At 44.6% G+C, this 20,039-nt stretch overlaps 1 protein-coding gene across 4 annotated transcripts in view; it reads right to left on the minus strand.

The window, feature by feature from the left end:
• FSTL5 (follistatin like 5) overlaps positions 1 to 20,039 on the minus strand; it is a 1,350,822-nt gene that overhangs the window by 451,139 nt on the left and 879,644 nt on the right. The gene's annotated exons all lie outside the window — the stretch shown is intronic.

Consider the following 20,039-nt stretch of genomic DNA (forward strand, 5'->3'; position numbering starts at 1 on the left):
TGTTTTTAGTTATGTAAATTAAAAAGGTCAACCTGACATTTCTATTACAGTGAATGACAACTCTCACCTGGGAGAATACGAAGAGCATTTCACTTGAGAGATCTACAGAGTCATAGTCATACTAAGCATGACAGATTTCACCTGCAGGTAGATGCATTATTTAAAGGCCAAACAATGCTTTCTGCATAATAACAAATTGTTCGCGGAATCACTAATATGTTAAAGGAAACCTGGTACTAAGTTTGTACTTCTTTGAATGGAAAAAAAAATCTGTTAAGTGCTTGGGAAGGCAAAGGCGAGCCGCCTACAGACACATTTCCTTGAGCGTAAGCTATTATTGTGACCGGTGTATAGAGTATAGTTCCACTGAACTACTATACAGCATATTTTTTTAAAGCATGTTGAATATGTTGCATTGGCATTTTACTAGGTCATTTAGTGACAGGTATAAAAATAAATTAAGCCTTCCCATCAAAGATTTTATCCTCAATATATTGCAAGCTTCATATTATATAGAATTGTGTTTTTACAATTGCTCAATTTGCCCTTCTACTAAGTTAATTGTTCTGTTTTCCATTAGGTCAATGATGCCATGTGATTAAAAACTTACTAGCTGAATCCTTCTAAGCTCTATATAGAAACAAGAAGTCTCTTTCCCATGCTTTTGACATCTCCTGCTTCAAATCCTGGCTCAGCTGCTATACTCCTCCCCGTGCTCAGGGACTTATGTATTGATGAGGCTAAGTTCACATTTGTGTATATGTGCACAGCGTATCATCTGAATATGCAAGCTCATGCCAAAACGCATGCAAATGCATGTTTATGCAGCATTTTTTATATGCATCAGCGTATGCATGACAGCAAAAAAAATGCTGCGTGTGCATGCGTCTGTATGCGTTTTTTGCCTGCATTTGCATTTTTATGCGCATGTGTTCGATATTTCCAGGAGGGCGTGTCTCAATGGGCGTATCTCAATCAGTTCCTAGACATGCAGAGTCCGAAGTACACAAGCGCATCAATCCCATGCGTATGCATGAGTTCCCACAGACAGTAATGCCTTTTTAATGCACTCATCAGCATGTGCATGCCTGCGCATATTTGACGGATTTTTGACGCCTCCAAAAATGCAATCTGTTGCGATCGCCGGACCCCACCACACACCTCGAAATGACGCATGCATAAGTATCCGCAAGTGAACACATGCAAACGCATGTCCATGCTTACATCATGTAAAAGATAGGTACGCATGACGCATGCGGATCAATGCGTATGAAAAGCAGGGCTCACAGACGCGAATGTGAAATCAGCCTGACTCATGCAGAGAAAATAGACTTACTGTTTGTGTATAGAGCTTAGAAGTTTTCAGCTAGTCTGTTTTTAATCACGTGATGTCATAGACCAAATGAAAAATAGAAGAATTTAACTGTTTAGAAGGGCAAATGAGCATATGTATGTAAACAGTGCTATATAATAGGATGAATGCAATATACTATATTAAGAGGATACAAAAATTGATAGGAATAAATCTTTCAATTATAATTCTTAAATCTATATATTGATATTTAAGCACTAGGAACACCCACAATTCCAGGAAAAAAAGCTAAATTTAGATTTCATGACACTCGGTCCAATTACAGACCGTGATGTACAGACCTACCTTTATACATGTTTATGTGACAATTAAAATTAGGTGAGGAGATCTGTGACCAGACCATACCATCGTGATTTGTACTTTAACTGTGTTTCATGGACATTTAACTTTGGCAGGAGAGGGAGACAATGATTTAACCTAAAATTAAATAAGTTTGTTTGCTAATCTCACTTCCAAAAATACTCTAAGACCAAGGTCATGATATATTTGAAAGCTAAACTGATAAACTCTTCTTATGTCAGGAATATATCTGAATCTAATTTCATACTAGGCTTCATCTAACACATTCTCTAGATGAAACACAATTTCTTAAAGATAATTTAAATTGAAAAATCTATTACATTTTATCACATTTATTATACCTCCAGTATAATAGATACAGAAGGTCTTAATTTTAATGGCCCATACATTGGCTTAATATCATTGATTTATTGATTTCTGACTTTAAACCATTTAGATTTTATATATGGAAGCATTAGAAATGTTCTCATAGATCTTATTAGTGAGTTTGCCTGCATGTGCACCACTTCACTTGAGAATTGGTAGTTAGTGACTACTAGAGTTGAGCGACCTTGACCTTTTTAGAGTCGAGCCGGGTTTTGCGAAACCCGACTATGTCCAAAGTCGGGTCGAGTGAAATCGGCCGATTATGACGTAAAGTCGGGATCGACCGAAACACGAAACCCAATGCAAGTCAATGGGGCAGCATAGTCGGCAGTGAGTGGGGGCCAGGAAAACACCTAGAGTGCCCATTTTAATGTCAAAACCATCCATTCTTCTTAATGAAGCTTGTCAAGCGTAATTTACCTTATAATAATTGGAAGGCATTTGAAATTGGGGGTCATTTGGCGAAAGTTGTGGGGGGTAGGGCTGGTTCAAGTAATTAGTGGGCCCAGGAAATCTGGACCACGTCACGGCAGTGGAGCAGGGAGAGGTAAGTATTTCAACTTTGCAAGTGCTGTGAACCTGAGCAAGCAGGGGGGGCCCACTCGTTGGCATTGGCACTGGCACAGGGCCCCTCAAAGTACAGCGGTGTGTTTGCACGGCGGGGGCGCCTCCCACCGGCAGCAACACTTTTGCGTACTATGAGAGGCCCTGTGCCAGTGACGTCGCCAACTAGTATTCCTCCCCCCACCTGATGAAGGAACCTGCACTTTCATCTGCACCTTCCTCTTTGTCCCCGTGTAAGGTGGTATGGTATGCGGGAAGAGCAACCTGACTTTCAGCAGGGTCACAATGTTGTTGTGTAGCGTGCACGGGGAATGTTGCGTTATGGGTCAATGTACCAGCAGACTCATCTATCACTGGCTGGGCAATGGGCACGATGAAGTGGAAACACAGATATAGGCCCAAAGAAGAAAGTGGGCTAAATGCAGTTCAAAATTGGTAACACAGGAATAACCAGGGGGCATTGCAGTGGAGGACAACTGGAATGAGAGGCTGACACAGAGAGTAGGGCCAAATCAGTAAGTAGTCGAAATGCAGTTCAAAATTGGCAACCGTAGTAAACAGGCGGCACAGCTTTGTTCAGTGGAGGAGAACAGCAAGGAGTGGCAGACACCGATAGTAGGCCCCAACCCAACTAGTAGGCCAAATGCAGTCTAACATTAACAACTACTTAACGAGAGGCTGAAAATGGTATTTCAGGACAGGAAACCAGGAGAACAGCAAGGAGTGGCAGACACCGATAGTAGGCCCCAAACCAACTAGTACGCCAAATGCAGTTGTTCCATTTAACCACAATTTAATGAGAGCCTGAAGATAGAAGCTCAGGAAAGGCAACCTGGGGAACACCTTGGAGTGTAACACACCATCTCTCTCCACCCCATACCCAATTTGTAGGCCTAATGCAGCCTACTTTCCGACACCTACTAAACGAGAGCATGAAGATCGAAGCTCAGGAAAGGCAACCTGGGGAACACCTTGGAGTGTAACACACCATCTCTCTCCACCCCATACCCATTTTTTAGGCCTAATGCAGTGTACTTTTCTACAACTACTAAACGAGAGTCGGAAGACCGAAGCAATGGCAAGGAAACCTGGGGAACACCTTGGAGTGTAACACACCATCTCTCTCCACCCCATTCCCCATTTTTTAGGCCTAATGCAGCCTACTTTCCGACACCTACTAAACGAGAGCATGAAGATCGAAGCTCAGGAAAGGCAACCTGGGGAACACCTTGGAGTGTAACACACCATCTCTCTCCACCCCATACCCATTTTGTAGGCCTAATGCTGTGTATTTTTCTACAACTACTAAACGAGAGTCGGAAGACCGAAGCAATGGCAAGGAAACCTGGGGAACACCTTGGAGTGTAACACACCATCTCTCTCCACCCCATACCCAATTTGTAGGCCTAATGCAGCCTACTTTCCGACACCTACTAAACGAGAGCATGAAGATCGAAGCTCAGGAAAGGCAACCTGGGGAACACCTTGGAGTGTAACACACCATCTCTCTCCACCCCATACCCATTTTGTAGGCCTAATGCTGTGTACTTTTCTACAACTACTAAACGAGAGTCGGAAGACCGAAGCAATGGCAAGGAAACCTGGGGAACACCTTGGAGTGTAACACACCATCTCTCTCCACCCCATACCCAATTTGTAGGCCTAATGCAGCCTACTTTCCGACACCTACTAAACGAGAGCATGAAGATCGAAGCTCAGGAAAGGCAACCTGGTGAAAACCTTGGAGTGTAACACAACCTGTCTCTACACCCCATACCAAATTTGTAGGCCTAATGCAGCGTAGTTTCCACCAACTACTAAACGAGAGCCGGAAGATCGAAGCTCATGAAAGGCAACCCGGGGAACACCTTGGAGTGTAACACAACCTCTCTCTACACCACGAAAGGGCTGATTCTTAGGAAGGAAGGCTGTTGTAAATAAGCATTGCGCATCCGAGGGTGATTATATTCTTATTCGGTATCTACTCACCCTCGGACGCGCCATGCTTCTTGATTTGTAATTAATGTTTATTTGCAATGTGCTTTTGACTTACTCAATTATTTTTTTAATTATTGATTTTATTAAATTAATAGTTTAACATCTTATTGGAAATAATTTAAAGGAGACGCGACAGGACAACACTCGGTGGATGCCATATCTGTGTTAACAACTCCAAAAAACTTTCAGTTAACTTCTTGCAGGAGAAAGAAATTGTAGCTGTTGGACCTTTGTAGTACAGTTCCAGATATTTGTTGTGTGTTTGTTTTGATTGTTAAAATGTCTGCATTTGAGATCTCAACACGATCTTATTTTTTATAATCAAATTAATTTTTTAAATATTTTATTAGGTTGGTTCAAGGGGTACACGGGCCGCAGTAGACAGGTCAGTGGAGGCCTAGTGGAAGGAGGGACCGCAGATGCGCCACTGTTTCACCCATACACAATTAGTAGGCCTAATGCAGCGTAGTTTCCAACAGCTACTAAACGAGAGCCGGAAGATCGAAGCTCAGGAAAGGCAACCTGGGGAACACCTTGGAGTGTAACACAACCTCTCTCTACACCACGGAAGGGCTGATTCTTAGGAAGGAAGGCTGTTGTAAATAAGCATTGCGCGTCCGAGGGTGATTATATTCTTATTCGGTATCTACTCACCCTCGGACGCGCCATGCTTCTTGATTTGTAATTAATGTTTATTTGCAATGTGCTTTTGACTTACTCAATTATTTTTTTAATTATTGATTTTATTAAATTAATAGTTTAACATCTTATTGGAAATAATTTAAAGGAGACGCGACAGGACAACACTCGGTGGATGCCATATCTGTGCTAACAACTCCAAAAAACTTTCAGTTAACTTCTTGCAGGAGAAAGAAATTGTAGCTGTTGGACCTTTGTAGTACAGTTCCAGATATTTGTTGTGTGTTTGTTTTGATTGTTAAAATGTCTGCATTTGAGATCTCAACACGATCTTATTTTTTATAATCAAATTAATTTTTTTTATATTTAATGATGTTGGTTCAAGGGGTACACGGGCAGCAATAGACAGGTCAGTGGAGGCCTAGTGGAAGGAGTGACGGCAGACAGGCATCAAAGGCCTAACATTGGGCTGGCTGTAGGCAAGTTAAAATTGGTTCCAGGGGAACACGGCCATCAGTGGCCTGGTCAGTGTAGTTGTAGTTGAAAGAACGGGACGCAGACAGGCTTCGAAGGCCTAACATAATAACATAGGGCTGGCTGTAGGCAAGTTAAAATTGGTTCCAAGGGAACACGGCCATCAGTGGCCTGGTCAGTGTAGTTGTAGTTGAAAGAACGGGACGCAGACAGGCTTCGAAGGCCTAACATAACAAACTTGGGCTGGCTGTAGGCACTTTTAAATTTGTTCCAGGGGTACATGGGCAGCAGTGTATGGTCAGTGGAAGTCTAGTGGAAGGAGTGACCGCAGACAGGCTTCCAAGGCCTAACATAACAAACTTGGGCTGGCTGTAGGCACTTTTAAATTGGTTCCAGGGGTACACGGGCAGCAGTGGTCTGGTCAGTGGAAGTCTAGTGGAAGGAGTGACCGCAGACAGGCTTCGAAGGCCTAACATAACAAACTTGGGCTGGCTGTAGGCACTTTTAAATTGGTTCCAGGGGTACACGGGCAGCAGTGGTCTGGTCAGTGGAAGTCTAGTGGAAGGAGTGACCGCAGACAGGCTTCCAAGGCCTAACATAACAAACTTGGGCTGGCTGTAGGCACTTTTAAATTGGTTCCAGGGGTACACGGGCAGCAGTGGTCTGGTCTGTGGAAGTCTAGTGGAAGGAGTGACCGCAGACAGGCTTCGAAGGCCTAACATAACAAACTTGGGCTGGCTGTAGGCACTTTTACATTGGTTCCAGGGGTACACGGGCAGCAGTGGTCTGGTCAGTGGAAGTCTAGTGGAAGGAGTGACCGCAGACAGGCTTCCAAGGCCTAACATAACAAACTTGGGCTGGCTGTAGGCACTTTTAAATTGGTTCCAGGGGTACACGGGCAGCAGTGGTCTGGTCTGTGGAAGTCTAGTGGAAGGAGTGACCGCAGACAGGCTTCGAAGGCCTAACATAACAAACTTGGGCTGGCTGTAGGCACTTTTAAATTGGTTCCAGGGGTACACGGGCAGCAGTGGTCTGGTCAGTGGAAGTCTAGTGGAAGGAGTGACCGCAGACAGGCTTCCAAGGCCTAACATAACAAACTTGGGCTGGCTGTAGGCACTTTTAAATTGGTTCCAGGGGTACACGGGCAGCAGTGGTCTGGTCTGTGGAAGTCTAGTGGAAGGAGTGACCGCAGACAGGCTTCCAAGGCCTAACATAACAAACTTGGGCTGGCTGTAGGCACTTTTACATTGGTTCCAGGGGTACACGGGCAGCAGTGGTCTGGTCAGTGGAAGTCTAGTGGAAGGAGTGACCGCAGACAGGCTTCCAAGGCCTAACATAACAAACTTGGGCTGGCTGTAGGCACTTTTAAATTGGTTCCAGGGGTACACGGGCAGCAGTGGTCTGGTCTGTGGAAGTCTAGTGGAAGGAGTGACCGCAGACAGGCTTCGAAGGCCTAACATAACAAACTTGGGCTGGCTGTAGGCACTTTTAAATTGGTTCCAGGGGTACACGGGCAGCAGTGGTCTGGTCAGTGGAAGTCTAGTGGAAGGAGTGACCGCAGACAGGCTTCCAAGGCCTAACATAACAAACTTGGGCTGGCTGTAGGCACTTTTAAATTGGTTCCAGGGGTACACGGGCAGCAGTGGTCTGGTCTGTGGAAGTCTAGTGGAAGGAGTGACCGCAGACAGGCTTCGAAGGCCTAACATAACAAACTTGGGCTGGCTGTAGGCACTTTTAAATTGGTTCCAGGGGTACACGGGCAGCAGTGGTCTGGTCAGTGGAAGTCTAGTGGAAGGAGTGACCGCAGACAGGCTTCGAAGGCCTAACATAACAAAATTGGGCTGGCTGTAGGCACTTTAAATTGGTTCCAGGGGTACATGGGCAGCAGTGTATGGTCAGTGGAAGTCTAGTGGAAGGAGTGACGGCAGACAGTCTTCGAAGGCCTAACATAACAAAATTGGGCTGACTGTAGGCACTTTTAAATTGGTTCCAGGGTAACACGGCCAGCAGTGGCCTGGTCAGTGTAGTAGTTGTAGAAAGAAGGGACCGCAGACAGGCTTCGAAGGCCTAACATAACAAAAATGTCAAAACAATGGTATTGTCAGTGCCAGGCATTGAAGGATGTCAGCGCCTAGACTACACATTGGTGAAGCTGTGAGAGATAATTTTGCTAGTGGTAGAGCACTGTTTGAGCTGGGGGGGGGAACTGTCTTGTGGCCGGCGGTACAGGCACAGGGCCCCTCATATTACAACGGTGTGTCTGACGTTGGGTGCGCACCACCACCGCCAGAGACACTTTATTGTACTATGAGGGACCCAGTGGCAGTGCCGTCGACCAAAAGCGGCCACACCCACCTCTTCAGACAAACAGCACTCTCAAGGGTCCAAGCGCAAAGTGGCGATAGCACGGCCCCGTGTGGGGAGTTTGGCCATTTCGTGAGGTGGAAACATGTCGTATGCTGGACAATCAGGTGAAGAAAATTACGAGATTGGAAAAGTCATTCAGAATAGTCCACAGGCAAGACCTTTTCATAGGAAAGCTAGGTGTCAGCCGGGCAGGGTGGGGCAAAAGATTTTGAAATCCAGTTGTGGTTCATTTTAATGAAGGTTAGATCATCTACATTTTGGGTAGCCAGACGAGTCCTTTTTTCTGTTAGTATTGAACCTGCAGCACTGAATACTCTTTCTGATAGGACACTAGCTGCCGGGCAAGCAAGCTCCTGCAATGCATATTCTGCCAATTCTGGCCAGGTGTCTAATTTGGATGCCCAGTAATCAAATGGGAATGACGGTTGAGGGAGAACGTCGATAAGGGATGAAAAATAGTTTGTAACCATACTGGACAAATGTTGTCTCCTGTCATTTTGAATTGATGCTGCAGTACCTGTCCTGTCTGCGGTCATAGAAAAATCACTCCACAACCTGGTCAGAAAACCCCTCTGGCCAACGCCACTTCTGATTTCTGCCCCTCTAACACCTCTGGTCTGCTGGCCCCTGGAGCTCGTGTGAGAACGATCACGGGCGCTGTGTGCAGGGAATGCCAGAAGCAAACGGTCAACAAGAGTTGATTGTTTTGTTGCTAATATTAGTTCCAAGTTCTCATGTGGCATAATATTTTGCAATTTGCCTTTATAGCGAGGATCAAGGAGGCAGGCCAACCAGTAATCGTCATCGTTCATCATTTTTGTAATGCGTGTGTCCCTTTTGAGGATACGCAAGGCATAATCCGCCATGTGGGCCAAAGTTCCCGTTGTCAAATCTGCGGTTGTGCTTGGTTGAGGGGCAGTTGCAGGCAAATCTACGTCACTTGTGTCCCTCAAAAAACCAGAACCCGGCCTTGCCACGCCACCAATTTCCCGTGCCCCCGGGAAAGCTTCCTCATTAAAAATATACTCATCCCCATCATCCTCCTCATCCTCCACCTCCTCTTCGCCCGGTACCTCGTCATGTACACTGCCCTGACCAGACAATCGCTGACTGTCATCAAGGCTTTCCTCTTCCTCTGGTGCAGACGCCTGATCCTTTATGTGCGTCAAACTTTGCATCAGCAGACGCATTAGGGGGATGCTCATGCTTATTATGGCGTTGTCTGCACTAACCAGCCGTGTGCATTCCTCAAAACACTGAAGGACTTGACACATGTCTTGAATCTTCGACCACTGCACACCTGACAACTCCATGTCTGCCATCCTACTGCCTGCCCGTGTATGTGTATCCTCCCACAAAAACATAACAGCCCGCCTCTGTTCGCACAGTCTCTGAAGCATGTGCAGTGTTGAGTTCCACCTTGTTGCAACGTCTATGATTAGGCGATGCTGGGGAAGGTTCAAAGAACGCTGATAGGTCTGCATACGGCTGGAGTGTACAGGCGAACGGCGGATATGTGCGCAAAGTCCACGCACTTTGAGGAGCAGGTCGGATAACCCCGGATAACTTTTCAGGAAGCACTGCACCACCAGGTTTAAGGTGTGAGCCAGGCAAGGAATGTGTTTCAGTTGGGAAAGGGAGATGGCAGCCATGAAATTCCTTCCGTTATCACTCACTACCTTGCCTGCCTCAAGATCTACAGTGCCCAGCCACGACTGCGTTTCTTGCTGCAAGAACTCGGACAGAACTTCCGCGGTGTGTCTATTGTCGCCCAAACACTTCATAGCCAATACAGCCTGCTGACGTATGCCAGTAGCTGCCCCATAATGGGAGACCTGGTGTGCAACAGTGGCAGGTGCGGATGGAGTGTTTGTGCGACTGCGGTCTGTGGACGAGCTCTTGCTTCTGCAGGAGGACGAGGAGGAGGAGGAGGAGGAGGGGGTGCGAACGGCTACAGACAACTGTTTACTAGACCGTGGGCTAGGCAGAACTGTCCCAAACTTGCTGTCCCCTGTGGACCCTGAATCCACCACATTTACCCAGTGTGCCGTGATGGACACGTAACGTCCCTGGCCATGCCTACTGGTCCATGCATCTGTTGTCAGGTGCACCTTTGTGCTCACAGATTGCCTGAGTGCATGGACGATGCGCTCTTTAACATGCTGGTGGAGGGCTGGGATGGCTTTTCTGGAAAAAAAGTGTCGACTGGGTAGCTCGTAGCGTGGTACAGCGTAGTCCATCAGGTCTTTGAAAGCTTCGCTTTCAACTAACCGGTAGGGCATCATCTCTAACGAGATTAGTCTAGCTATGTGGGCGTTCAAACCCTGTGTACGCGGATGCGAGGCTAAGTATTTCCTTTTTCTAACCATAGTCTCATGTAGGGTGAGCTGGACTGGAGAGCTGGAGATCGTGGAACTAGCGGGGGTGCCGGTGGACATGGCAGACTGAGAGACGGTGGGAGATGGTATTGTTGCCGCCGGTGCCCTAGATGCAGTGTTTCCTACTACGAAACTGGTGATTCCCTGACCCTGACTGCTTTGGCCTGGCAAAGATACCTGCACAGATACAGCAGGTGGTGCGCTAAATGGTGGTCCTACACTGCCGGAAGGGATGTTGCGTTGATGACTAGCTTCATTGGCCGAGGGTGCAACAACCTTAAGGGACGTTTGGTAGTTAGTCCAAGCTTTCAAATGCATGGTGGTTAAATGTCTATGCATGCAACTAGTATTGAGACTTTTCAGATTCTGACCTCTGCTTAAGGAAGTAGAACATTTTTGACAGATGACTTTGCGCTGATCAATTGGATGTTGTTTAAAAAAATGCCAGACTGCACTCTTTCTAGCATCGGATACCTTTTCAGGCATTGCAGACTGAGCTTTAACCGGATGGCCACGCTGTCCTCCACCAGGTTTTGGCTTTGCCACGCGTTTTGGGCAAGATACGGGCCCGGCAGATGGAACCTGTGGCGATGTTGATGCCTTCTGCGGCCCCTCCTCCTCCTCTGCTTCAGAACTGCTGCCGCCTGCACCCTGTTCCCCCAATGGCTGCCAATCGGGGTCAAGAACTGGGTCATCTAATAACTCTTCTTGTACCTCCTGCGCAACTTCGTCTGTGTCACCGTGTCGTTCGGTGGTATAGCGTTCGTGATGGGGCAACATAGTCTCATCAGGGTCTGATTCTTGATCAGCACCCTGCGAGGGCAATGTTGTGGTCTGAGTCAAAGGACCAGCATAGTAGTCTGGCTGTGGCTGTGCGTCAGTGCACTCCATGTCAGATTCAATTTGTAATGGGCATGGACTGTTAACTGCTTCACTTTCTAAGCCAGGGACGGTATGTGTAAAGAGCTCCATGGAGTAACCCGTTGTGTCGCCTGCTGCATTCTTCTCTGTTGTTGTTTTTGCTGAAGAGGACAAGGAAGTGACTTGTCCCTGACCGTGAACATCCACTAACGACGCGCTGCTTTTACTTTTACCAGTTTCACGAGAGGAGGCAAAAGAGCTAGAGGCTGAGTCAGCAAGATAAGCCAAAACTTGCTCTTGCTGCTCCGGCTTTAAAAGCGGTTTTCCTAATCCCAGAAAAGGGAGCGTTCGAGGCCTTGTGTAGCCGGACGACGAACCTGGCTCCACAGCTCCAGACTTAGGTGCAATATTTTTTTCCCCACGACCACCTGATGCTCCACCACTACCACTACCCTCATTACCAGCTGACAATGAACGCCCCCGGCCACGACCTCTTCCACTAGACTTCCTCATTGTTTTAAAAACGTAACCAAACTAACGTTATTTGTTGCAGTCACACAACTTACACGGTGAGCTATAACTTCAGTATGATTTAGCTACCCCTTTACAGGTTGGTGAGACCACAGCGAAAATCAGGCCCAATGTTACACACTCTTTTTTTGGTGGCTGCAAATTAGAGAGATGCCCCACACGCAGGACTGTCACTGAAGCACAAATGTTAATATTAATGTCACACTATTATTTTTTTTTTATTTTTATTTTTTTCAGGAACACTTTAGAAACCCCCCAAAAAAAAAAAAATAGATTTTTGCAGGGAGAATTTAGAAAACAAATGTAACAAACTATATGCTTTCTATGGGCCACTGAGTGAGAGATGACGCACACAGGAATCAGGAGTGGCACACAAGCCCAGAGGCCAATATTTTTCTACCAATGATTGATGGAGTTATTTTCTCTGGTAGATTTTGGAACCCAAATCAAGGAAAAAAAATATAGGCTTTCTATGGACCACAATTGGAGAGAGAGAGAGAGAGAGAGAGAGAGAGATGGCACACCCAGGAGTCAAGACTGGCACACAAGCAGAAAGGCCAATATTAATCTCCCATTTTTTTGGGGGGTTTGTTTTTTTTTTTTTTTTTCAGGGAGACTTTAGAAAAAAAAATAATAAAAAAAATATGATTTTATCAGGAAGAATTTAGAAACCAAATAAAATAAAATTATTTTTTCAGGGAGAATTTATAAAACAAATAAAAACAAAAATAGGCGTTCTATGGCCCACTGACTGAGAGATGACGCACACAGGAGTCAGGAGTGGCACACAAGCCCAGAGGCCAATATTTTTCTACCAATGATTGATGTAGTTATTTTCTCTGGTAGATTTTGGAACCCAAATCAAGGAAAAAAAATATAGGCTTTCTATGGACCACAATTGGAGAGAGAGAGAGAGAGAGAGAGAGAGGGCACACCCAGGAGTCAAGACTGGCACACAAGCAGAAAGGCCAATATTAATCTCCCACTGTTTTTTTTGTTTGTTTTTTTTTTTTTTTTTTCAGGGAGACTTTAGAAAAAAAAATAATAAAAAAAATATGATTTTATCAGGAAGAATTTAGAAACCAAATAAAATAAAATGATTTTTTCAGGGAGAATTTATAAAAAAAATAAAAACAAAAATAGGCGTTCTATGGCCCACTGACTGAGAGATGACGCACACAGGAGTCAGGAGTGGCACACAAGCCCAGAGGCCAATATTTTTCTACCAATGATTGATGTAGTTATTTTCTCTGGTAGATTTTGGAACCCAAATCAAGGAAAAAAAATATAGGCTTTCTATGGACCACAATTGGAGAGAGAGAGAGAGAGAGAGAGAGAGAGATGGCACACCCAGGAGTCAAGACTGGCACACAAGCAGAAAGGCCAATATTAATCTCCCACTGTTTTTTTTGGTTGTTTTTTTTTTTTTTTTTTCAGGGAGACTTTAGAAAAAAAAATAATAAAAAAAATATGATTTTATCAGGAAGAATTTAGAAACCAAATAAAATAAAATGATTTTTTCAGGGAGAATTTATAAAACAAATAAAAACAAAAATAGGCGTTCTATGGCCCACTGACTGAGAGATGACGCACACAGGAGTCAGGAGTGGCACACAAGCCCAGAGGCCAATATTTTTCTACCAATGATTGATGTAGTTATTTTCTCTGGTAGATTTTGGAACCCAAATCAAGGAAAAAAAATATAGGCTTTCTATGGACCACAATTGGAGAGAGAGAGAGAGAGAGAGAGAGATGGCACACCCAGGAGTCAAGACTGGCACACAAGCAGAAAGGCCAATATTAATCTCCCACTGTTTTTTTTGGTTGTTTTTTTTTTTTTTTTTCAGGGAGACTTTAGAAAAAAAAATGATAAAAAAAATATGATTTTATCAGGAAGAATTTAGAAACCAAATAAAATAAAATGATTTTTTCAGGGAGAATTTATAAAACAAATAAAACCAAAAATAGGCGTTCTATGGCCCACTGACTGAGAGATGACGCACCCAGGAGTCAAGACTGGCACACAAGCAGAAAGGCCAATATTAATCTCCCACTGTTTTTTTTTTTTTTTTTCAGGGAGACTTTAGAAAAAAAAATAATAAAAAAAATATGATTTTATCAGGAAGAATTTAGAAACCAAATAAAATAAAATGATTTTTTCAGGGAGAATTTAGAAAACAAATAAAACCAAAAATAGGCGTTCTATGGCCCACTGACTGAGAGAGAGAGAGAGATGGAACGCTTAGTACTGGCACACAAGCCCAAAGGGCAATATTAATCTCCCTTTTTTTTTCCAGGGAGAATTTCTAAAACCCAAAAAAAAAATAAAATAGGCTTTCTATGGCCCACTATTTGTGAGAGAGATGGGACGCTCAGGACTGGCACAGATGGCACGCTCAGGACTGGCACAGAAGCCCAGAGGCCAATATTAATCTCCCTTTTTTTCTGGGAGAATTTATAAAACCAAAAAAATATTTAAATAGGCTTTCTATGGCCCACTATTTGTGAGAGAGATGGCACGCTCAGGACTGGCACAGATGGCACGCTCACAACTGGCACACAAGCCCAGAGGCCAATATTAATCTCCCTTTTTTCAGGGAAAATTTATAAAACCAAAAAAAAAATTAAATAGGCTTTCTATGGCCCACTATTTGTGAGAGAGATGGCACGCTCAGGACTGGCACAGATGGCACGCTCACAACTGGCACACAAGCCCAGAGGCCAATATTAATCTCCCTTTTTTCAGGGAAAATTTATAAAACAAAAAAAAAAATTAAATAGGCTTTCTATGGCCCACTATTTGTGAGAGAGATGGCACGCTCAGGACTGGCACAGATGGCACGCTCACAACTGGCACACAAGCCCAGAGGCCAATATTAATCTCCCTTTTTTTCAGGGAGAATTTATAAAACCAAAAAAAAAATTAAATAGGCTTTCTATGGCCCACTATTTGTGAGAGAGATGGCACGCTCAGGGCTGGCACAGATGGCACGCTCAGGACTGGCACACAAGCCCAGAGGCCAATATTAATCTCCCTTTTTTTCAGGGAGAATTTATAAAACCCAAAAAAAAATAAAATAGGCTTTCTATGGCCCACTATTTGTGAGAGAGATGGCACACTCAGGACTGGCACACAAGCCCAAAGGCCAATATTAATCTCCCACTGTATTTTTATCAGGGAGAATTTATACACCCCACAAAAAAAAATACAGAAAAATGAAAAGGCTTTCTATGGCCCACTATGTGAGAGAGATGGCACACACAGGGATGGCACTCTAGCAGAAATGCCAAATTGCCAATCTTAATCTCCCACCAAAAAAAAAAAAAAAAAAAAAAACAGGGAATGTCCTACAATTACTATCTCCCTGCCTGCAGTAATCTCAGCCAGGTATGGCAGGCAGCTACTATCTCCCTGCCTGCAGTAATCTCAGCCAGGTATGGCAGGCAGCAATAAGGAGTGGACTGATGCACAAATGAAATAAAAAGTGTGGACAAACAAAAAAGATAGCTGTGCAGAAAGGAAGGAACAAGAGGATTTGTGCTTTGAAAAAAGCAGTTGGTTTGCACAGCGGCGTACACACAGCAATGCAGCTATCAGGGAGCCTTCTAGGGCAGCCCAATGAGCTACAGCGCTGAGGGGAAAAAAAAAAAAAAAAAAAACTTCCACTGTCCCTGCACACCGAGGGTGGTGTTGGACAGTGCAAATCGCTGCAGCACAAGCGGTTTTGTGGTTAATGGACCCTGCCTAACGCTATCCCTGCTTCTGACAAAGCGGCAGCAACCTCTCCCTAAGCTCAGATCAGCAGCAGTAAGATGGCGGTCGGCGGGAACGCCTCTTTATAGCCCCTGTGACGTCGCAGACAGCAAGCCAATCACTGCAATGCCCTTCTCTAAGATGGTGGGGACCAGGACCTATGTCATCACGCTGCCCACACTCTGCGTTTACCTTAATTGGCTGAGAAATGGCGCTTTTCGCGTCATTGAAACGCGACTTTGGCGCGAAAGTCGCGTACCGCATGGCCGACCCCGCACAGGGGTCGGATCGGGTTTCATGAAACCCCGACTTAGCCAAAAGTCGGCGACTTTTGAAAATGTTCGACCCGTTTCGCTCAACCCTAGTGACTACTAATTACACATATATGGCATAGCTAGTGGAAAACAGTAAGCAAAGAATGCCTCTAATGGGAATAGCTCATGCTTAATTTTAGTTTCACAACTTTGATAAGTCTGTAGGAAAGAAATAATATGTTTTTATTTCCAAAAAATTCCTCAAGGATACACAACATGTTGGAAGATTTTATTTTATTGCTTAAGATTTCTAGATTATCTCCATTATTGGTAATACATATAGGTTGGGTTCACATATATCCATTAAATCAGCTTAATTTTTGGAGCTTGAATTAGAACTGTTGGTGAAAATGCACCATTATGCCATTAGTTTTTTTTTTTTACATTTTTCCCCAGGTTAGGATCAGTGCTAAAATCCAAAGTTGCATTTTTACCAGGCCACTGGACTAGCACCTGTACCTGTCTGCTACGTGTAAAAACAGATGCGTAGGAAAATTGGAAACAATACCATTGCAAAAAATGGGATCAGTTCTTGCCATCAGCACTCGCCACCACTGAGCCCAGCCTTAGATACTGTATCTGAAAAAATACCTCTGCTGTGCAGGTGACGATTGCCAATGTAAATTAGATTTCCAGTGTTTTATAGATGACCTAAAAGATGTCTTTAACCCCCATATTAAAACAATCTCCCCTCAATCAACACAATTTTCTTATGGCACATTAACTTTATGAAAAGGACATGCAATGTGGCTTTTGGTTTCCTAAAAGCATTTACGATTTTTTTTGCCACTGCATCTTCATATTTCAATCAATCAGCAAAAACAAAAAGCGGGAGAGTTGAAAATTAAAGAGCAAGAAATGAAAACTTGTTGGATCACTTATAAGGTGATTTCTGGAAGCTCGTGATGGTTCATTTGAAATCAAATTAATTAATGAATGACATTATACCCACTAATCCGTCCTTTATGCAAATCGCTTTATGGATGGAATGAGATCTCTTTTATTAAGTGTTTCAAGGTCCTTCTGACTCAAGTAGAGGGGTTTAAGATAATACACCACATATAGGAACCCCCAGATTAGCTGAAGCCATTACACAAATTTTTAGTTGAGATCTGTTACTAGGATGATGTACAAAAATATCTGTCATATTTAATATGGATTCTCTGAAAACAGAATTCATGAACAGAAAATTAAGGAAACGCCATAATCAATGCATTACAATTATTAAAAAAATCCTGAAATTGCCTTAAAGGGAGTGTCACCCCATTGGGTGCTTTTAAGCTATTACTATGGGTATGCAGGTGATTGAAATGTTAAAATAGTCCTACCTGTATGCCTCATAGCTGTTGTCCTGCTGCTGAGAAATAGACTTTCAATCTTTTCTGTTAAGTATTTATTCCAGGCTCTGGGGCATGCGGGGCCTGGAAGAAAACTCTGCCTCTGGTGTTAATTGGCATATTATCCCCTCCCATGCACGTCACAGTGCCATGTGACATGCACTTATAGCATCGGAATACTGTACTTTTTGAACCCTTCTATGGGCAGTTGTTATGATCTGGCAATACAGTACCACAATGGACATAGAAGTCAGAGCACATACAGTGACCTGACAATAACCCAAAAACATAGAACGAGCTCTGAGACGTGGGAACTCTGCTGACCGCAATCCCTAATCCTCTCCAACCACACTAGAGGCAGCCGTGGATTGCGCCTAACGCTCCCTATGCAACTCGGTACAGCCTGAGAAACTAGTTAGCCTGAAGATAGAAAATAAGCCTACCTTGCCTCAGAGAAATACCCCAAAGGAAAAGGCAGCCCCCACATATAATGACTGTGAGTTAAGATGAAAAGACAAACGTAGAGATGAAATAGATTTAGCAAAGTGAGGCCCGACTTTCTGAACAGAGCGAGGATAGGAAAGGTAACTTTGCGGTCAACACAAAACCCTACAAACAACCATGCAAAGGGGGCAAAAAGACCCTCCGTACCGAACTAACGGCACGGAGGTACACCCTCTGCGTCCCAGAGCTTCCAGCAAGCAAGAAAAAACAAATATGCAAGCTGGACAGAAAAAAACAGCAAACAAATAGCAAAAGTGGAACTTAGCTATGCAGAGCAGCAGGCCACAGGAACGATCCAGGAGGAAACAGGTCCAATACTAGAACATTGACTGGAGGCCAGGATCAAAGCACTAGGTGGAGTTAAATAGAGCAGCACCTAACGACTTCACCACATCACCTGAGGAAGGAAACTCAGAAGCCGCAGTACCACTCTCCTCCACCAACGGAAGCTCACAGAGAGAATCAGCCGAAGTACCACTTGTGACCACAGGAGGGAGCTCTGCCACAGAATTCACAACAGTACCCCCCCTTGAGGAGGGGTCACCGAACCCTCACCAGAGCCCCCAGGACGACCAGGATGAGCCATTTGAAAGGCACGAACAAGATCGGGAGCATGGACATCAGAGGCAAAGACCCAGGAATTATCTTCCTGAGCATAACCCTTCCACTTAACCAGATACTGGAGTTTCCGTCTTGAAACACGAGAATCCAAAATCTTCTCCACAATATACTCCAACTCCCCCTCCACCAAAACCGGGGCAGGAGGATCAACAGATGGAACCATAGGTGCCACGTATCTCCGCAACAATGACCTATGGAATACGTTATGAATGGAAAAAGAATCTGGAAGGGTCCGACGAAAAGACACAGGATTAAGAACCTCAGAAATCCTATACGGACCAATGAAACGAGGTTTAAACTTAGGAGAGGAAACCTTCATAGGAATATGACGAGAAGATAACCAAACCAAATCCCCAACACAAAGTCAGGGACCCACACAGCGTCTGCGATTAGCGAAATGTTGAGCCTTCTCCTGGGACAAGGTAAAATTGTCCACTACATGAGTCCAAATCTGCTGCAACCTGTCCACCACCGTATCCTCACCAGGACAGTCCGAAGACTCAACCTGCCCTGAAGAGAAACGAGGATGGAACCCAGAGTTGCAGAAAAACGGCGAAACCAAGGTAGCCGAGCTGGCCCGTTTATTAAGGGCGAACTCAGCTAAAGGCAAAAAGGACACCCAGTCATCCTGATCAGCAGAAACAAAGCATCTCAGATATGTTTCCAAGGTCTGATTGGTTCGTTCGGTCTGGCCATTAGTCTGAGGATGGAAAGCCGAGGAAAAAGACAAGTCAATGCCCATCCTAGCACAAAAGGCTCGCCAAAACCTCGAAACAAACTGGGAACCTCTGTCAGAAACGATATTCTCCGGAATGCCATGTAAACGAACCACATGCTGGAAGAACAATGGCACCAAATCAGAGAAGGAAGGTAATTTAGACAAGGGTGTTGTGAATTCTGTGGCTGAGTTCACTTCTGTGGTCACAAGTGGTATTGCAGTCTCTGGGCTTCCTCCCTCAGGTGTTTTGGTGAGCTCGTTGGCTGCCTTGCTATTTAGCTCCACCTGAGTCTGTCTTCCTTGCTCCTTGTCAATGTTCCAGTGTTGGATCTGAGCTACTGCATCTTTCCTTGGGCCTGCTGCTCTGCTAGATAAGTGCTTCTAGTTTGTTTTCTGTTTTTTTCTGTCCAGCTTGCTATTGTCTTTTGCTGGAAGCTCTGAGAAGCAGAGGGGTGCACCGCCGTGCTGTTAGTTCGGCACGGTGGGTCTTTTTGCCCCTTTGCGTGGTTTTCGTTTTAGGGTTTTTTGTAGACTGCATAGTTCTCTTTGCTATCCTCGCTCTGTCTAGAATATCGGGCCTCACTTTGCTGAATCTATTTCATTCCTACGTTTGTCTTTTCATCTTGCTAACAGTCATTATATGTGGGGGGCTGCCTATTCCTTTGGGGTATTTCTCTGAGGTAAGTCAGGCTTGTATTTCTATCTTCAGGCTAGTCAGCTCCTCAGGCAGTGCCGAGTTGCATAGGTAGTTGTTAGGCGCAATCCACTGCTGCTTATAGTTGTGTGAGGATAGATCAGGTACTGCAGTCTACAGAGATTCCACGTCTCAGAGCTCGTCCTATTGTTTTTGGTTATTGCCAGATCTCTGTATGTGCGCTGATTACTGCACGCTGTGTTGCCTGATTGCCAGCCATAACAGTACAAGGAGCCACACCAATGAT

Source organism: Ranitomeya imitator, chromosome 1 (genome assembly GCF_032444005.1).
Source record: "Ranitomeya imitator isolate aRanImi1 chromosome 1, aRanImi1.pri, whole genome shotgun sequence".
Lineage (NCBI taxonomy): Eukaryota > Metazoa > Chordata > Amphibia > Anura > Dendrobatidae > Ranitomeya > Ranitomeya imitator.